The sequence below is a fragment of the Mobula hypostoma genome, chromosome 3 (genome assembly GCF_963921235.1).
Source record: "Mobula hypostoma chromosome 3, sMobHyp1.1, whole genome shotgun sequence".
NCBI lineage: Eukaryota > Metazoa > Chordata > Chondrichthyes > Myliobatiformes > Myliobatidae > Mobula > Mobula hypostoma.
In genome coordinates, this window is record NC_086099.1 from 158582521 (window position 1) to 158602166 (window position 19646).

Here is a 19646-nt window from a genome sequence, read left to right on the forward strand (position 1 = left end):
GCAGCACTGCTGGTAGAACCTCAAATGGAGATGAGAGGGCGTACAGGAGTGAGATATTCCAACTAATGGAGTGTTATCCCAGCAGCAACCTTGCACTCAACATCAGTAAGGCCAAAAAGCTGATTGTGAGCTTCAGGAAGACTAACACAAAGGAACATACACCAATCCTCATAGAGGGATCAGAAGTGGAGAGAGTGAGTAGTTTCAAGTTCCTGGCTGTCAAGATCTCTGAGGACCTAACCTGGTCCCAACATATTGATGAAGTTATAAAGAAGGCAAGACAGCAACTATACTTCATTAGGAGTTTGCAGAGTTTTGGTATGTCAACAAATACACTCAAAAACCTCTATAGATTCACTCCAGAGAGCATTCTGACAGACTGCATCACTGACTGGTATGGAAGGGCTCCTGCACAGGACTGAAAGAAGCTGCAGAAGGTTGTAAATCTAGTCACCTTCATCTTGGGTACTAGCCTACAAAGAACCCAGGACATCTTCAAGGAGCGGTGTCTCAGAAAAGCAGCGTCCATTATTAAGGATCTCCGGCACCTAGGGCATGCCCTTTTCTCACTGTTACCATCAGGTAGGAGGTATAGAAGCCTGAAGGCACACAATCAGTGTTTCAGGAACAGCTTCTTCCCCTCTGCCATCCAATTCCTAAATTGACACTGAACCCGTGAACACTACCTCACTTTTTACAATATATTATTTCTGGTTTTTGCATAATTTTTATCTATTCAATATACATATACAGTATTTCATTTATTTATTTATTACTTTTTTTTCTTCTTCTATGTTATATATTGTATTGAACAGATGCTACTAAGTTAACAAATTTCACAACACGTACCAGTGATAACAGTAATAATTGGATAGCTATATGGACAGGAAAGGAATGGAGGTTTATGGGCTGAGTGCAGGTCGGTGGGACTAGGTGAGAGTAAGCGTTCGGCATGGACTAGAAAAGCCAAAATGGCCTGTTTCTGTGCTGTAATTGTTAAATGGTTATATGGTTATCATAAACCTGATTCTGAAATGGCACCCTTCTTCCCTCTTCCTGTGGGGGATGCAACAGATAATGGCAGAATAAGAGGCCTTTAATGTGCATTGCTGGGAACTTCCAGTCCTGTCCAGCAGCAAGGATGATTAGGAGCCCTCATTAGGCATGAAGCTAACATGGTTCTGATTGCAAAAGCACGCCACTCATGTAGCTGAATGCTTGATGTCAAAAGGCATATTTTTAAGGGGCAACTCCTTCCCCCCAAGAGCTACTTCCGATCTGGCACAGTGGCCATAAGAGGGTAGGCACAGCTGAATACGGCTGAATTTAAAAGAATTGTGTGAGCTGCCTAAGAATATAGAATTGATCATCAACATTTTTTGTACATAGCTGCACAAACTTTTCAAGTATTTAGGGAGCAAAAATGCCTGCAAATTTAGTAAAAGATTGAGCTTTTGGTGTGGAAATCTGAAAGGCAGATAGACTTTGTCATTCTTCCATTTCACTATGAAGAAGCCAGAAATAAAAATAAAGCTGACAAAACCAGAGGATGGTCAGTGTTGTCTGCCACTGCCTGGCCATGCTGAAGGCAATATACTACTCCTCACCATTCCTCAAAAATCTGCCCTACCCCATCCCTGAGTAAAGAACCTCTGACACTTACTAAATGATAGGAGATGTGGATGGCAAATTATCATTTTTATTAGCTGCTAGAGAGAGCATCAGGGAAATGCAGTAAACTGGAAGGGCCAGAAGTTAAATCCCCCCCAGGCTGATTAGTTCAGGCACATCTCTACAGCAGCTGCTCTGTCCACGTCAACCTGTAGATCCTGGCGATCACCTCCATGGAGAATTTTAACCTCCAATATTGCTTTCCTCTCTAGTAGACACATGACCTTGACTGCTCTTCAGTGGTAGGCCATCCCAAATCTTTTTTCTCTTTCCACCTCCTGACTATTCTTCAAGACTTTAAATCTACCTTTCTATTTTACCGAATGCCAAGCAGTCTACCTCCTTTGTCTCTTCGTGCCAATTTCAGACATTTTATCCTCTGAACACCTTTTAATAAACATATTGTTCTTCCTTCAAATTGTGCAATCAGCAAGCAAAACTAAGCACAAAATTAAGGGATGGGGATATCTTGCTACTGTGAAGACCAGTTTACACAGTGGCATTAGCATGATTAGTCCAGTCCTTATGGCAGGGCTGGCATCGAATTAGTGCTGCACACCAACTGTTGTCACCAATGATACGTATTTTCAGGGTGTACAGAGAATTAATACAAGCCACACAAAAAAGGACTTGTATTTGCAAATGAAATTGGGTTGAATACAAAAAAAAGAGATTCTATGAACCCAGTTTCTCAGTGATATTTCAAAATCAAAATGTTATCGTTGGCTAGAAAGCCGAAAATAATCCATGGAAAGAGAATCAGAGTTAACATTTCAGGTCAATGATCTTTTATTATATCTATTAAAAATAAGAGATGAAAAATCTTTTAAGTTGTGGGGAAAGTAGTGGGAGAAAGAAAACAAAGAACAAAAATGGATTAGAACAATAAAATACTGGAAATGTTCATCAACTCAGGCACTTTCTATGGAAAGTGGAAAAGAACATAAAATGACCTGAAATGCAGGGTTGTAAAACATGATCAGCCAGTTATTCGCTGCTTGTGGAAAGTAAAAAAAACGGCCAATATCACAGGTAGATTGCAACACACATAAAAGTTGCTGGTGAATGCAGCAGGCCAGGCAGCATCTCCAGGAAGAGGTACAGTCGACGTTTCAGGCCGAGACCCTTCGTCAGGACTAACTGAAAGAAGAGCTAGTAAGAGATTTGAAAGTGGGAGGGGGAGGGGGAGATCCAAAATGATAGGAGAAGACAGGAGGGGGAGGGATGGAGCCAAGAGCTGGACAGTTGATTGGCAGAGGGGATATGAGAGGATCATGGGATAGGACGCCTAGGGAGAAAGAAAAAGAGGAGGGGGGGAAAGCACAGAGGATGGGCAAGGGGTATAGTGAGGGGGACAGAGGGAGAAAAAAGAGAGAGAGAAAAAGAATGTGTGCATATAAATAAATAACGGATAGGGTACGAGGGGGAGGTGGGGTATTAGCGGAAGTTTGAGAAATCAATGTTCATACCATCAGGTTGGAGTCTACCCAGACGGAATATAAGGAGTTGTTCCTCCAACCTGAGTGTTGCTTCATCTTTACAGTAGAGGAGGCCGTGGATAGACATATCAGAATGGGAATGGGATGTGGAATTAAAATGTGTGGCCACTAGGAGATCCTCCTTTCTCTGGCAGACGGTAGATAGTGCAGATAGTGTAGGTGTTCAGCGAAACGATCTTCCAGTCTGTGTTGGGTCTCGCCAATATATAGAAGGCCACATCAGGAGCACCAGACGCAGTATATTACCCCAGCCGACTCACAGGTGAAGTGTTGCCTCACCTGGAAGGACTGTCTGGGGCCCTGAATGGTAGTGAGGGAGGAAGTGTAAGGGCATGTGTAGCACTTGTTCTGCTTACAAGGGTAAGTGCCGGGAGGGAGATCGGTGGGGAGGGATGGGACGTCTTACTAGCTCTTCTTTCAGTTAGTCCTGACGAAGGGTCTCGGCCCAAAACGTCGACTGTACCTCTTCCTAGAGATGCTGCCTGGCCTGCTGCATTCACCAGCAACTTTTATGTGTGTTGCTTGAAATTCCAGCATCTGCAGATTTCTTCATGATCACAGGTAGATATCTGTAAGGAGAAATGGCCAGTTCTGACATAGATGGAAAATGACATGCTTGGTTCACTTGGAAGAAGTTTTTGGTTCCCTGGATGATAAGAAAGAAGGAGTTAAAAGGGTAGATGTGGCATCATTGCAGTTATGTAGGAGGGAATGGGTTATTGGTGGAGATTGTCATAGTACTTTGTTCTTTATTTACTAATTTATTCTTAACACAGCTTCTCTGTACCTTTTTCTCTCCACCTAACAATTCAATCACCTCTCAGCAATTTAACATAAGTTCAGTCTGCAGTGACCTGAGAATGAAGGATTTCTTGTGAGACAAAGCAATGCAAGAAAGAGAAAACAAATCAATTCAGCTGAAATGCTGGATATTATCTCTGATTTCTAGCTATATTTATTTTTTATTACTGATTATCTTGGAGTCTGATGTGTTTGTTGATGTGGAGTTAACACATAGCTTGAAGTGTGCAGTGTTACAGAGCGTATGATTGTGTAATCTGGGTGGAGAGTGGTAATTCGTTACACAAAAATATTCATGTTTGTGCTTGCAATTTTGTTGGCATCACTTGTCTAACAAAGCCCTTATTAGACCACACCTGGAGTAATATGATCAGTTCTGGGCACCAAGCAGTCAAAAGAATCTATTAAGCTTGGAGGGAGTATTGCAAAGAAAGCAACCAGAGGAAAGTCCCTGAAACAGCTCATAGTATTACCTTCTGCCGGGAGACTCCCCATCAAATAGCCGTTCTCCTAAACAAACTGCATGGGAGACAGTACATATTAAACTCCGCTCTGTACTAGGTAATCTCAAATATCAAAATATCAGATCTCAAACTGCCTAAAGAGTCCCACCATGCATGATAAACCCTCATATAGTCCTTTTGAAACTTTGTCTCAACTGACATTCAAAGCAGTGAGGAGAGAGGCCTACTCATGATGGCATCTTCCTAGTCCACAAGGCTGATACATTGCTTCCAGCTGGCTGTGCACCATTCACTTAGAGCAACAAACTGCAGCTGTGTGGTGGAGATACACAGTCTAACTAGACATAAAGGCAGAAAGATTGAGTGGCCTCCTTTTGAAATCTTCTTCTATTGTTCTGTGTGAGGGAATGATGCCCGCTGTTAAGTGCTCATTGGTTCTTGAAATCAAGACATGGCATTCAGGTTCTTTGCAACCTCTGTGAGCATGGAAGTAGACTTTTCTTTCTTCCTTTTCTTCATTGGTCTGGTAGAGCATACATTGCGTTCACCTTCCATCCACATTGGCATTGGCATAAAACACACTAATGATGGCCTCGTCTGAGCTCTCTGGGACAGTATTGATAGATACTTCACTTCCCACTTCTGTTGGACAAAAGGCCAGTGTGAAATGGCATGGGCCTACTTTAAAAAGTGCTACCAGTCTAAAGCTCATTGGTGTCCATTTTATCTATCTGCGACATGCATTCCCTGAAGGTGCCAATCTTTGAGGTGATGCTTTGGAGTGACAGGCACTTAGATTTAAATAGGTAGAGAGATAAATGGATACAGTTAGATTGGCACTTAGAGAGACACTTCTCATTAATACAATCAGAACCTTGCCTGACTGCAGTGAAGTTAAGAAATCTTTCTGAAGGTATAACTTTGATCGCTGTTCCTTGTGCAAATGGAAATTAATGTTAAGTGTAGGGTTTTATTAACCAGTAGTATTACGAAAGATGGAAAAAAAGGTGGGAATAGAAAGCAGAGCATCTGGTAATTTTCCAAGCAATGGGATTGTTTGGAGGGATTCAATGATGAACTTCTGTTCCCATGACCCAATTACTTAACCTAGGCTTTTTCATGAACCTGCAGATTGATGAATTACACAGCTACGCAGGAGAAAGACATATGATATTTTGCAAATGTCAGATTTAACACCAAAGGTGTGGATCAGACAGCATTAACAGTAACCAGAAGGTTCCAATTTCCTGGTCACACCTTGCTCGTTATCCTTTCAGCAACATTTTACATCATTTCTGGACCTAGGCTGATGAGGATTTCCAGTGTAATGCCAAAAAAATGGAATGATTTATAAGATGGAATAAATTTCTGGGTGCAAAGCAATCGTCTGAAGTCTCACCATAAAACAAATCTTGTGTACATAACCAAACTTCACACATCACCCAGGTAACCAGACACAGTTCACATGTAACAAGCCAACAGTGTCAGAAATCATTAAGATCTGTAGATATGTTAAATATATGAGCATATTAACATCAGGACTCATTAACATTTTTTAAAATTTAGAATTTATTTCAAAACATATAATCATTAACATGCAAAGAAGCATTTGTGGTCTACTTTTGGAATATCAGTGAACAGAGGTCTTGGTTTTGTAAAATAGTTTTGTCTTTGCAACAGTAGACCGTGCTTTACTGTATAGGATTTACGATCTGAAAATGCAAACAACTGAGTTTCAAATTCCACTTTATAAATCAGGTTTATGCATTAGTTTAGATCTTCATGTTTGCCAGTGAAAAGTCATCAACAATGGGCCTATTCTTGCTGAGAAATGTGAAAGCTTCTACATGGACCTGCTGGCATTTCTCCAAATAAATACCTATATTTGCAGCTATTAAACTGGGGAAAATTACTTGCTTTTTGTGGCTCTATTCATTTCAAAGGAGAAGAACAGCTGCGAGAGGAATAGTAAATGTCAGGCTAAATATCTTAAGTTGTCTTAAGAATTTCACCAATGTTTTTGTTTCAGTTTGTTTTTTTTTAAATAATTATTTTATTTGTTTGATTTATATCCATTTTTAAATATTTCTTGGCCAGCTAAAAAATTTCAAACTAGCTTAGATAGCTCAAATATTTTTTGACTGAGTATAGAATACGACTTACTCGAGGTCAAAATCAAAGTCAAGTTTATTTTCATATGCACAAATACACTTTGTGGCCACTTTATTGGGTACATCTGTACAACTGCTCGCTAATGCAAATATCTAATCAGCCTATCATGTGGTAGCAACTCACTGCATAAAAACATGCAAAGATGGTCAAGATATTCTGTTGTTGTTCAGACTAAAGATCAGAATGAAGAAAAATTGTGATCTAAGTGACTTTGACATTGGAATGATTACTGGTGCCAGAGCAGGTGGCTTGAGTATTTTAGATACTGCTAATCTCCCAGGATTTCACACACAATGGTCTTTAGAGTTTACAGAGAATGGTGTAAAAAATTTTAAAAACATCCAATGAGCAGCAGTTCTGTGGGTGAAAACATTTTGTTAACGAGAGAGATCAAAGGAGAATGGACATACTGGTTCAAGCTAACAGGAAGGTGCAGTAACTCAATTTGAATCAGAATTATCACATAATCTAGCAGCGAGAAAAAAAACATTAAAATAAAAATAATAATAATAAATAAACAAGTAAATCAATTACATATACTGAATAGATTTAAAGAACATGCAAAAACAGAAATACTGTGTATTAAAAAGTTAGGTAGTGTCCAAAGATTCAATGTCCATTTAGGAATCAGATGGCAGAGGGGAAGAAGCTGTCCTGAAATACTGAGTATGTGTCTTCAGGCTTCTGTATCTCCTGCCTGATGGTAACAATGAGAAAAGGGCATGCCCTGAGTGCTGGAGGTCCATAATAATGGACGCTGACTTTCTGAGACACCACTCTCTAAAGATGCCCTGGGTACTTTGTAGGCTAGTACCCAAGATGGCGCAGACTAGATTTACAACCTTCTGCAGCTTTTTTTTGTCCTGTGCAGTAGCCCCTCCATACCAGACAGTGATGCAGCCTGTCAGAATGCTCTCCACAGTACAACTACAGAAGTTTTTGAGTGTATTTGTTGACATGCCAAATCTCTTCAATCTCCTAATAAAGTATAGACACTGTCTTGCCTTCTTTATAACTACATCGATATGTTGGGACCAGGTTAGATCCTCAGAGATCTTGACACCGAGGAACTTGAAGCTGCTCACTCTCTCCATTTCTGATCCCTCTATGAGGATTGGTATGTGTTCCTTCATCTTACCCTTCCTGAAGTCCACAATCAGCTCTTCCGTCTTACTGACGTTGAGTGCCAGGTTGTTGTACCACTCCACTAGTTGGCATATCGCACTCCTGTACGCCCTCTCGTTACCATCTGAGATTCTACCAATAATGGTTGTATTGTCAGCAAATGTATAGATAGTATTTGATCTATGCCTAGCCACACAGTCATGTGTATATAGAGAGTAGAGTAGTGGGCTAAGCACACACCCCTGAGGTGTTGATCATCAGTGAGGAGGATATATTATCACCAATCTGCACAGATTGTGGTCTTCTGGTTAGGAAGTCAAGGATCCAATTGCAAAGGGAGGTACAGAGGCCCAGGTTCTGCAACTTCTCAATCAGGATTGTGGGAATGATGGTATTAAATGCTGAACTATAGTCGATGAACAGCATCCTGACACAGGTGTTTGTGTTGTCCAGGTGGTCGAAAGACGTGTGGAGAGCCATTGAGATGGCGTTTGCTGTTGACCCTATTGTGGCGATAGGCAAATTGCAATGGATCCAGTTCCTTGCTGACGTAGGAGTTCATTCTAGTCATGACCAGCCTCTCAAAACATTTCATCACTGTCGATGTGAATGCTACCAGGTGATACTCATTAAGGCAGCTCACATTATTCTTCTTAGGCACTGATATAATAGTTGCCTTTTTGAAGCAAGTGAGAATTTCTGCCTGTAGCAGTGAGAGATTGAAAATGTCCTTGAATACTCCTGCCAGTTCGTCAGCACAGGTTTTCAGAGCCTTACCAGGTACTCCATCCGGACCTTCCGCCTTGCAAGGATTCAGTCTCTTTAAAGACAGCCTAACATTGGCCTCTGAGACAGAGATCACAGGGTCATCAGGTGCAGCAGGAATATTTACAGCTGTAGTTATATTCTCCCTTTCAAAGCGTGCATAGAAGGCATTGAGTTCATCTGGTAGTGAAGCATCGCTTTGTGGGAATTAATGTCTTGCAGACCCTGCCAGGTTGCCATGCATCTGCTGTTGCCTCCAACCTCGTTCGAAATTGTCTCTTCGCCCTTGAAATAGCCCTCCGCAAATTATACCTAGTTTTCTGGTCCAGGCCTGGGTCTCCAGACTTGAATGCCATAGATCTAGCCTTCAGCCGCCGATGTACCTCCTGGTTCATCCACAGCTTTTGCTTTGGGAATGTACAGTAAGTCTTTGTAGGCACGCACTCATCCACACAGGCTTTAATGAAGTCAGTAACAACAACTACATACTCATCCAGGTTGCAAGGTGGACTGAATATAGTCCAGTCCACCGATTCAAAGAAGTCCTTTAGGCGCTCCTGTGCTTCCCTTGTCCATACCTTCTTGTTCCTCACTACTGGTGCTGCAGTCTTCAGTCTCTGCCTGTACTCAGGGAGTAGAAGTACAGCCAGGTGATCAGACTTCCCGAAGTGGAATAGCGTGGTAGGCATTCTTGATGGAGGTGTAGCAATCGTCCAGTGTATTGTTCCCACTGGTATTGCAGGTGATTTGTTGATGGTGGTGGCTTAGTGATTTTTTTCAGACTGGTCTCGTTAAAATCATCCAGAATGATAGTGAAGGTGTTAGGGTGCACTGTTTCGTGCATGTTGCTCCCATTACTCAGATCATCTAAAGCCTGATATGCATTGGCCTGAGACGCAATGTATCCTGCTACTAAAATGATCCTGGAGAACTTCCGCAGTAGGTAAAAAGGATAGCACTTTACTGCTAGATATTCCAGGTCTGGTAAGCAGAATTGGGACAGCACTGATATATTTGTGCATCAAGATGATCATGAGGCATACTCCTCCACCTCTGCTTTTGAAAGACACTGTAGATCTATCCTGATGGTGTATAGTAAACCTGTCGATCTGGATCGCTGCATTCTGTATGGAAGGGGTTAACCAGGATTCCCTAAAACAAAGGACAAACGTGGTCCTAATGTCCCTCTGATTCAGCGCCCTAGCTCTGAGATCATCGATTTTATTCACCAAAGACTGCACATTCGCCAGCAAGTTAGTCGGTATAGGGAGTTTAAAACCCTGTTTCCTTAAACACACTTGTAGCCCCAATCTACACTCGTGCTGCCTCCGAGGTGTCCTCCGTGGGCACTTCTGACCACAATCGGTGTTGTTTCCATCGGTTTTAAGCAGCGATAGTTTGTTTAAATGCAATAAGACATGTTTGATGGTTGTAATGACCTTGGAAGCAGTTGTGATTTTTAGCTGTATCAGGCTGAAACGGGAATATTTAATCATATTCATTGACAGTACTGCTGCTGCTCAAGTTGTGCCTAGGCGCCCCAGAAGTAGTCACAGTAGTCAAGTAACCACACATTATAACCAGTGGTACGCAGAGAAGTTCCTCTGAATGCACAATATGTCAAACCTTGAAATGGATGGATTACAGCAGCAAAAAACCTTGAACATACACTCAATGACCAATTGATTAGGTCCCAGGTGGTACTGGATAAAGTGGCCACTGAATGTGCATATATGCACAGGTGCAAGGAAAAACTGACTGGCAACAACACCACAAGTACAGAGCATTAGGTAAGCAGCATTTTGTATATTTTATCTTTAATATAAATTAAAGACAGAATATACACAATTTTTACAAGAAAGAACACAATTACAACAAAAACAAAGCACATGTTAGTGCAAAGTAATCAAAGTAGTCCTGATGTTGCTAAACTAGAGTGTTTAATGATTTTCTGATTGGTTCAAGACTGAATGGTTTAAGGAAAGTAACTGTCTTGAACCTTCCTGGGTTGGGACTTCCGATCATATCTGCAAAGAGTTGGCATGTCTCTGATAGTGGGGATCATTGATGTTGCCTTCTCAAAGTTGTGGTTCCTGGAGATACTACCAATGTTGGGGTGGGATCTACACAATCACCAACAAATCTCCCCAAATCACCAGATAAGAGTTTTTCATTACACAAGACCTTATCACTTCATGGGGTAACACCACAGAAGATCGGGGCAATCTGCAGATGAAAGTTACCAATAAAAAGGCATGTTCATGCTTTCTACAAAGGCCAATGCCAAGTAAAGGCACCTCACTACTTGCAGTGGGGTCTGGATGATCAAGTCAATATCTATCATAAACCTATCCTAATATAACAAGACCAAGGTTGTCTTCAGAGATGGTCCAATGGGGGTTAATAGCTTCAAACGTAGCAGCTCCAAATATGTTCTTGGCTTTAATCACAGATCCATATCATATGATAAGTAGCAAGGTGCCTCTATCCATCAAGAATTCAGAATGCTGCTGTTGTGTGTTTAATATTTCAGTAATATTTGAATTATATTGTAAATATATTGTTTGATTAAGCATTCTTCGTTCTTTGAATAATTCATTGTGGGTTAAATGTAAAAGTACGTGAATGGCATATGTCGTCACTCCACCACGTCATATGTGCGTGCCTTGCTTAAAGTAAAGACAAACATACATGAGTTACCTTCTGACTCCTTGTTTTACTTTCAGTTAGTTTTAATATTTTGGAGTTACAAAGCATAACAATGGCAGAGGTAATTTATACAATGAACCCAAAACGACTGCCTACCTGTTGAAGTGCAGCAGGACATCTGAGCGAGAAAAGGTGTAGAGAAAAATGCTTGAGTAAAAAATTAGCACAGTACGTGCTTCTTTTGAAGGGCCAGCCAAAACTGAGTTTTAAAAAAGGCAGAACATAGAAGAATTCACGCATTCATAAACAGTGAGTACTGGGTGATAATAAACTTAATTAAAAACAGCAGAAATAGTTGGCTACATCTGAAAGACTGATGCATTCAATTGTTCAAGAAATAACTGTAACTGTATTTTGTATACTGAATGGATTGAGCAGTATTTTAAAGCAAATGGAATAGCCAATGAAAAGTTGGTGCCAATATTGCAGAGTGCATTGGGTTTAAAGGCCCGCGGTCTGCTTTGCGGTTTGATCACTCCAACCAAACCAGCCTAAGTGATCTTTGTTAATATCATGAAAGTAATAAAGAGACATTTAGAACTGAAACCATTGTTGACTGCAGAACACTTTAGGTTTCAAAAGTGGAATCAAAGGGAAGGGGAATTCATGCAGCATAAGTGGCTGAATTGAAGAAGTTGTCTAAGCGTTGTCAGTTCAGTGCTGGACTTAATGATGTACTAAAAGATCATTTAGTTTGTGGAATATTACAAGAAAACATTTTAGGATGGCTCCTAACTGAAACACAACATACAGTTAAAAAAGCAGATGAAATATCTGTGTCAATGGAAAGAGCAGAAAGAGAGGCAACTGAGTTGCAATCTGGACTTAAAGTGAGCATGAATAAAATCTAAATAGAAACTGGCCTGGTCGAACAAGTTGTGTTACTGTTGCGGTGGGGCTCACATATTTCAGACCAATGCAGATTTAAAGGCAAAACTTGGAGAAAATACTACAAAGTAGAAGGCATACTACAAAAAGCATGTCAGGCAGACAAAAATAAAAGGACTGCACAGGGAAGAGAATAAGCTAAATAATCAAGTTTCAGTTTCAAAAAGAGCACTGATCTGAAAAATGTGATAATTGTGAGTGTGACACAGAACAGGGTAGCCTTGATCTTTACAATAAGAAAACTAACAAGGGACAAGCAATATGACTTACACCAAAATTGAATGGCAAATTAATTAAAATTGAATTGGTCACTGGCTCAGCTGTTTCAGTCATTCCACAAAATGAGATTGAATGGCATTCAAAGATACTAATCTGAAATCTACAGATATCCAATCAGATAAGAACTTTTCTTGGAAAGATAACTCCTATGGGAATTACATTTATAACAATAATATACAATATTCAGCAAGCCACATTGGCCCTGTATGTGGTAAAACCAGGAGGACCAGCAATATGCGAGGGTGTGATTGACTGAGACAACTACAACTTGATTGGAGATCCATCCACTACTTGCATATCATATCCCCTGTAACAGAGTCAACTGAAAGTGAATTCTGAAAGGTTCTTGATGAGAGAGAGTACCTTAAGAAAATAGGTTGAGCGAACTTGGCCTTTTCTCCTTGGAGTGACGGAGGATGAGAGTGACCTGATAGAGTTGTATAGGATGATGCAAAGCATTAATCTTGTGGAAATTCAGAGTCTCAGAACCACTTCCTGTAGTCTCAGTGTCAACTCCTACAATCACCATGGAAGAGACTTCAGAAGCTGAGATTGTTTTCATAGCTTCAAATCTTAGCTACCAAGCAGAGTGATCTCCCTTGTCAGGAAAGACATTAGCTCACAAGAGTAAGAAATCTTCCACAGCGATTAAATCTTTAGGCCTGAATGGGACAATTTAAATTTTACTATGCTGTGGATGACTGTATAGTGGTTGTATTATATAGTATACTATGCATATAGTTGAGATTCAAAGAGTCAAAGATTAAAAGTACTTTTATTATCAAAATATGTATGTAGTAAACAACCCTAAGATTTGTCTTCCCACAGACAGCCATGAACAAAGAAAGACCATAGAACCCATTCAAAGAAAACATCAAACAGCCGACATGCAAAAAAAGAACAAATTATGCAAACAGCAAAAAACGAGCAAAAAACTCTGAATATAAAACATCAAATCACATTGAACAAAGTAATGGAACCAGTCTAGGAATGTTCAATTTAGTTCAGTTCAGTTTGGTTTAGTGCTGTGTCATTCGTTGAATACATGCCGCAGAGTCAGACTGCCCCGATCAAAATCACACAAAATGGTAATAAAAAAATGAGTAACCGGAGACATATAGAACATGAACTGTCTGAAGCATGTCGCATTTGGATGAATTCTATATTGAGTTGGAGTTTATAGATAAGCAGTAGGAGTGTTTTCTATTTAATATTTCAGTAATATTTGAGTAATATGGTACCATTCAATGGTTCAATGATTCCATTTAATATCAGAGAATATGTACAGTATACAACCTAAAATTCTTACTCCTCTCAGACATCCACGAAACAGAAGAAAAACCCAAAGAATGAATGACATGAAAATGTTGGAGCCCCAAAGCCCCCCTCAACCTTCCCACACACAAGCAGCAATAAGGAATCAACCCTCCCCCAACTTGTTCCAGCAGGAAGCGTCAGCACTGACTATCCACCAAGCAAGCAAAATCAAAGCCCCAAAGAGAAATTATGATCTGCATTCCAACAAAAACCATTGTTTACCCAACGGATCAACATGCCATAGGCTCTCTCTCTGTCACTAACAAGGGAGGAGAAGTGTCACCCCTTCCACAGGGAGAGGGAAGATCAATTGATCACTGTTTCGATGTTACAGTTTGAAGTGACACTTATTCAAGCTCACCCAACTCGAGAACCAGCAGACTTTACCTCCTCCCATAGAGAGAGAGAGAGAGAGAGAGAGAGAGATAGATATCACTTGAGTGCAGAGGACTCTGACAACCACACTCACTATCTCGATGTTCCTATCTCCTGCAACACTTCAGTTGGCTACATCGGTGAGGAATTGGTCGTCCACACGGCCACCCGAAGCCACACCTTTAAGGCACACATTTTCCAGGCTGCTCTTGGAATAACAATAGATATATTTGATGAATCATTCTGTGTTAAAAAAAATTCATTACAGGTTATATGTAAAAGTACATACATGTTCTATGCCAGTATGCCACTGTGCCATACATGTACTCCTTGCTTGAAGTTAAGACAAATGTATATGAGTTACCTTCTGGCTCTATACTTTGCTTTCAATTAGATTTAATGTTTTGGAGTTACAAAACACAACAGCTGTCCACCTACTGTATTTTTAATAGACTTGAGTTGAGCAGATTGCTGTTATTATCTGAAGAGTAATCTGCATTATTGAATGAGGTAAATTGTATATAAATATTGCAGAGCTGACGTCATGATGGGAAACTGATGATTATGGCACCGAGGACTTAAGTTAACCTTAGTTAACTAATTAACTTTGACAACACATCTTGTGTTTAAATATCACTTCTTAAATTGTAAAACATCAAAAGCTGATTGAAAAGACTGTTAAATAAGAACATGTGACATCAAACCATAAGAAAATATTAGGATAGTGACCAAATCTGGATCAAAAATATGCTTTAAGGAATTCTAAAAGAGAAAAGATGAAAGAGAAAAGGTTTAGGGACAGAATCCCAAATCATATGCCTTTGGTAGTTGGACTCCATGGTAGTCACTGTTAGAATGATTACATTTAAGAATAAACTAGAGGAAAAGAGATAACTTGCAAAGTTATGAAGGTGGAGGGAAGTACAAAGATGGTGACAAGTAAGAGTTTTGAAAATAATGAAGAAGTTTTAGATATGGTGATGCTTAATGTGAAAGTCGTGCAAGTCAGCAAAGCAAAGGGTAGGTATCAGTAGGGCCGTGTGAATTAGGAAATATATGAAACAAAGTTTTACTTGACCTCATTTTTGTGGGTCTGGACTATGGATAGTCATCAAGACCACACCCCCCAATGTTCCCCACAACCGGTCCTCTCCTTTACTGCTGTCAGCTTCCCATCCCTCCACAAGGTGAACACCATTGGAATATTCCCTACAGACATTTCTCACCATTACAAATTACTTCTAATAGTTCCTCAGTTCTAATATCTTGAGCTTAAAATGTCTCATCTAGAGACCATTGCTGCAGGTGATTTTTGTTGAAGATAATAATTTCTACTCGAAACCCTCACACCTTGTGGGAATTGCACATCTCCACTACCTGACTGTGTGACCATAGAAAAATAGCTTCAATTCTATTCTATTTGAATTTCAGTTGAACTACTTTGCCCATCTTCTCCCGAGTTTCCGCTTTGGTTATTTACGTACTTGTTATGAAAATTCTTCTTTTCATAGGATTCCCACAATTCCATAAGGAACAGTCAGCATTTGACTGCATAACAGTCAGCTACTTTGAGATTGTTGTTGAAGTGTGCATGAATATGGTACTTCCTGAATTTCCCAGTGCTCATATGCAGATATTTGCATGTCCGCACCTACAGCACTGATTATTTTTCAGTGGTGGAGTGCATAGTTGCATTAAATTTGTGACCCACATTTGACGAAGTGAAAGGAGTTCAATGCCGAAAGATATATTTTTATTGTGGATTGAGGTAAATATTGTTTTTTTAGACACATTTTAATTATTTCATATATATACCTGAATTTTAAATACTTCTATTTTGTTTTAATTTTATTTAAAATCATTAAACATTAATCATTACCTAATTGAGCAGAAGGGTATGTTTCTGTGCTCTATGATTGTATAGCCACAATGAATCAGAAACAGAATTAGAACCAGATTTAATATCACTGACATATGTTGTGAACGTGGTTGTTTTGTAGCAGCAGTAGAGCGTAATACATAAAAAATCTTATAGATTGCAATGAGAGTATATAAAGGGAGCAAAATAGTGTGGTATTGTTCATGGGCTGTTTCATTGTCTGTACAGAAATCTGATTGCGGAGGGGTAGAAGCTGTTTGTAGAAGATTGAGTATGTGTCTTCAGGATTTTGCACCTCTTCTCTGATGATATGATAAGAAGAGACATGTCCTGGGTGATAGGGATCCTTAATGATGGATGCCACCTTTTTGAGGCATTATCTTTTGAAGATGTCCTCAATGCTGGTGTCCCAGTGCCTCAGTGCTCCAACGTTAATATTTCCAATGGTTCTGATAGGTTAAATGGGAAGTTAAGTATGGGTGCATGACCTCAGAGCTGACAAAGGTTTTTTCAGCAGCTTTACAGAAAAGGCTTATTACACCATAAGACCATAAGATATAGGAGCAGAATTAGGCAACTTGGCCCATCAATTCTGCTATGCCATTCAATCCTGGCTGATCCTCAGACACATTTCCTGGACTTCTCCTCTAACTTTTGATGCAGTGGCCAATCAAGAATCTATCCGCTTTAAATACACCCAATGAACTGGCCTCCCCAGCCACTTGTGGTAACATATTAAGAAAATTCACCACTCTCTGGCTGAAAAAATTTCTCCACATCTCTGTGTAAATGGACGCCCTTCTACCCTGAGGCTGTGCCCTCTTGTCTTAGACACCCCTACCATGGGAAATAGCCTTTCCACATCTACTCTGTCTAGGCCTTTCAACATTCGAAAGTTTTCGATGAAATCCACCCCCCTCATCATTCTAAATTCCAGCGAGTATAGCCCTAGAGCCATCAAGCGTTCCTCATATGATAACCCTTTCATTCCCAGAATCATCCTTGTGAACCTCCTCTGAACCCTCTCCAATGTCAGCAAGTCTCCTGTTAGATAAGGAGCCCAAAACTGTTCACAATAAGGCTTCACCGGTGCCTTATAAAGCTTCAGCATCACATCCTTGCTCTTATATTCTAGACCTCTTGAAATTAATGCTAACATTGCATTTGCCTTCCTCACAATCAATTCAACCTGCCAAGTTAACCTTTAGGGTGTTCTCTATAAGGACTCCCAAGCCCTTTTGCACCTCAGATTTTTGAATTTTCTCCCCGCTTAGAAAATAGTCTGCACATTTATTTCTTCTACCGAAGTGCTTGACCGTTTTCCAACATTGTACTTCATTTGACACTTTCATGCCCACTCAGCTAATCTGTCTAAGTCCTTCTGCGGCCTTCCTGTTTCTTCAACGTTACCTGCCCCTCCACTAATCTTTGTATTGTCTGCAAACTTAGCAACAAAGCCATCTATTCCATCATCTAAATCATTGATATACAGCATATACAGCATTATTCTGTGTTTCTCCTCTGTCTGTTACTCCTATCACAACCCACCTTTGTCTCTCCTTGTCCAATGTGATGTGCTTTACTTGCTAGAAGAGTCTGCCATGCCACTTGGCTTTTGCATTAAGTTTGGACTCTGTTCTTTCCAGAAACATCTTTGCAGGGGCTGTGGTAGACTCCGAATTATATACTTTAATTGGCCTATGTTCAGTTTTATAAAATTATGACACCACATATCTCATCTGTATCCAGGAACTGCAGTCAGTCATTAAGCAAGCCATTTCTACCTGAAACGCTGGGACACACCGATAAATCACCATCAAGCTCAGTAAAAACATCAATGTTTTCTGGACCTTCATACCTGCATAATAAATTCAGGAATAGATCCTGATGGTCCAGAACTGAGTGCACAAATACTACTTCACATTCGACCCCCAGCATCACACGAGGCACGTATCAATTGCTTTCACTTTAGATAGGATAACTCAGTGGATTAGTATTTATTCTTTTAGCTCAATTAATATTAATATAGGTTGAGCACCCCTTATCCAGAAGTGTTTCTGATTTCTGATTTCCGATATTTTTGGATTTTGTAAGATTTGCATCTACAAAATGAGATACCTTGGGGATGCGACTCAAGTCTAAACAATAAATTCATTTACGTTACATATCCTTATACATACACCCTGAAGGCAGTTTTATGGAATATTTTGAATGGCTATCATTATCTTGGCTACCGAGATGGACAGTCAGTGGCTGTTTGGCATTGCTACCATTCCCGACTCCAAATTTATGTGCTACTGGTAAGCAGTTTTTGTCTTACACTTGTTTGTCACACATATGTATTGATGCATCCATTCAATGTGTTAGATCTTCATCAGCAACATTCTTGGCAAACTCATCAATGAATTTCTCTACTGCTTTGTCATCAGCAGATGCTGAATCATCACAAATCTTGAAAGATTTAATACTATTCCTTTTCTTAAATTTCTGAGCCAGCCTGCTGAATATTCACAATTACCTGCAATTTTCAATTTGCCATAATAGATCTTTGCTTGTTTCGTGATCAGCATACTGTTAAGCGGTATATGTTCACTCTGACGCTAATGAATCCACTCTTTCAATAGATGTTCAAGGTTTTCATTTTCACTTTATGCAGTGTTTTCCTATTTTTCATTAACCTGTTCATTAATCTGCCACTTCTCAGAACTCTGTGCTGTGTAGACCTGTGCATCACCAGTCAACCTTTCCAGTGCCAAATGGAATTTTCCATTTGTGACATCATGTCAGAGCTCAAAACAATTTTGAATTTCTGAGGTTTATGGAATTTGCAATTTTGGATAAATGGTGCTCATGCTGTATTATTAATTAATTGAATTTATAGCTGGAGAGTGATTATGGGGACAAGCTTGCACTATCTAATAAATGCTCCCAATGGTGTGCATCTCAAGTAGCCTATGATAACCAAGTCCAGTTCCTAGTGTTCACATGTGACTTAATGACTAACCCTGTTGGAACCTTTTCTACTGACAGGGGAAGGAGCAAAGGCAGGTTACTGGTGCCTTAAAACCAATTGCTTCTGGCATATGTGGCTTATCAGCCATGTTTGGCAGCTCATTTAGGAGAAGAAAAAGTGTGATCGCAAACGTCCACAGACTTGTGGCTGTACCCACTTACGGGGAAGTGTACATTCTGAGGAAAAGTCCAGAGCTGGAATCCCTAAGTCAGTCCTATGTTGAGCTCAGTGCTGACTGGAAACTCCTGCATCACTGCTGGTGCCAAATTGTATTGGTCTCTGCTGTTCCTTGGGATCCATTAGCTGTATAGAGAGGGGCAGTCTGCTACATGGACAACAGCTTATTCTACATATCGTACTGCCTTGGCTTATATATCATGTAGACAGCTGAGACAGGACATACCTGCTTGACTCTGAACAATAGAGGGCCTCAAAAATAGGTCAGCTATGTTCTCGATTCAGACCGAGTCTTCTCACACTTCCCTGCAATAGAATTTCCATTTCAGTATCTATCATTAATGATCTCGGATTAGAATTTGGATCTCATCCATTTACCCACAAATGGATTTGTGTTTGTTCATTGCATTGAAATTCTTCCTGCCAATTTTCTTTTCTCTCTCAAATGCAGGCTTTTCAAAGGTGGATACATGCCACCTTCTATTTTGAAGATCTAAAGCATTCTGACATGA